Consider the following 2,073-nt stretch of genomic DNA (forward strand, 5'->3'; position numbering starts at 1 on the left):
CACACACACACACACACACACACACACACACACACACACACACACACACACACACACACACACACACACAAGTCATCCCTGTTCCTTCACTTTGTTCTTCCAGTTAGAGACACACACACATACACACTAGAACACACACATCTGTTCTAGTACTGTACATCTGTATACAAAAAAAGACCTGACAATCACTCTGGAAGTAAAAGGTTTTATTCTATTGTTTTAAACTTGTTGGGTGATTATTGATTACATTAATGATTATGCCTTTAAGAAAAAATAATTTGTATTACAGACCTGTATTATAGTAAAGATATTTTATCTGTAGAGGGTTCTCATTTTTAATTGTCCTTTTTTAGTATTTTTATAATGAATGTTGTAGTAAAACTCTGGTTTTCAGTCCACCCTACCACTCTGTTGCATGTGAAAAGTCCTTGGATACGTGTTTTATTTTATATTTACCATTCAACATTGCACTTGCTGCTGTCAGTCTCAGAGAAGAACGTGACGTGGAGCGTGTGTTTGGAACTTAACAGGCTTACATGAACCTTGTGACCACCCCGCTAGCGAGATCAAAAGAGTGTCGCAACTCTAATCTATCTATATGGCTCTGCTTTTTACTATAGCTGGTGTTGTTTTTGGCATCAAAGTACTCCAGTTACTGTTTTCTCAAAATCGCCTCCGCTTGGTTACAATTGCAGCTTTTCAACAAGTGCAATTAAATTTTTTTCAGAAACACTGTAATCCAGCATGGAACGGCATTGGTTTTTAGAGACTTTTTTAAAACGGAATTGCTGTTGTTGTTGTTAGCTGAAGACTGGGTGTATCCCTTTGGGCCGAGTCTATCAAGTAATCTGAGGCCAGTTTCTTACTGGGCATGTGTGTGTATATGTGCACAATAAATTTATGGTGAATGTAGGTGCCTCAGTTATTTGGGTTTTGGAACAGTTTTCAGCCCCATTTCTACATGGAAATCTCACTCCATGCATCTTTTCAAAGTAAAAAGTCCTCATATTGAGGAAATGAAAGAGGAAGACAGAGTGAGAGAAGAGAGGTGAGATAAAAGCATAAAGAAGACAGCAGAAGGCAGATGGCGGGATATGTAAAGATGGAGAGTAGATTGGATGACAGGAGCAAGTTGCACATGGTCCCATCTGAAAAAGCCATCAGTCTCTAGAGCACTCGCATGACAGCGTGAATGGTAGTAACAAGCAAAAAGAACAGATGACATGTTTCGTATGGATGTGTTCCACATCCAGGCAGACGAGTCACGTCACATAAGAGGCATGAACGTCTCGACCAAATAAGCTGCGATCACAGCGAGTTCTACACAAAACCAAAGGAATAACAAGCAAAAGGCGACATTTTGCTGGTTCAGGATCTGCTTGGTGTCAATCAAGACCAGTCTGTACATGCCCACAAAAGTACAGAGACAACACATAATGGTACGAAATATAAGTAAATAGCCTACACTTTTCTCAAAGGGCCGTGGGCGTGTATGATATTCAATCGTTGCGTCGAACCAAATTACAAAAACACGTGGAGTATTTGTGAGACAACTTCTCCAGTAGAAAGGAGTTGAAAGTAGTTCCAACAAAAACACACAGTAAAGTCTGTGGATTGTCAAGAGTTGTAATACAGTGAGCCTAACAAATCCAATTTTCCTCACCTCCATTGTATCGAGGTGAAAGCAGAAATCTCAAAACTGGGAAAAATAGATTCCAAATTATGAATGTGCCTAACCCTGTCTCCCTATAGTTAGATTTACATTATTTGCAAGAGCGAAAATACTGAAAGAGAAAAGTATTGCCTCCTGAACTTTTATGTTTTAAATCAAGAACATCTACCAAGCAAACTCATTTTTCATGAACAAATCTGCTAAACAATAAAAAATACTGAACTCACCTATAAAACGCTCACTGTCAACATATTTTGTTGTTTTTTCGTTCCATTGGCCGATTGCTGTTATGTTGGTATGACAACTCAAAGCACTTAGGGAGAGGCTGTTGCCCCGGTCAAATATCGAAAAGTCAACAGTAACACAGGACATGTTTACTTTTTAAATATATAACCAAATCC

Source organism: Etheostoma cragini, chromosome 21 (genome assembly GCF_013103735.1).
Source record: "Etheostoma cragini isolate CJK2018 chromosome 21, CSU_Ecrag_1.0, whole genome shotgun sequence".
NCBI lineage: Eukaryota > Metazoa > Chordata > Actinopteri > Perciformes > Percidae > Etheostoma > Etheostoma cragini.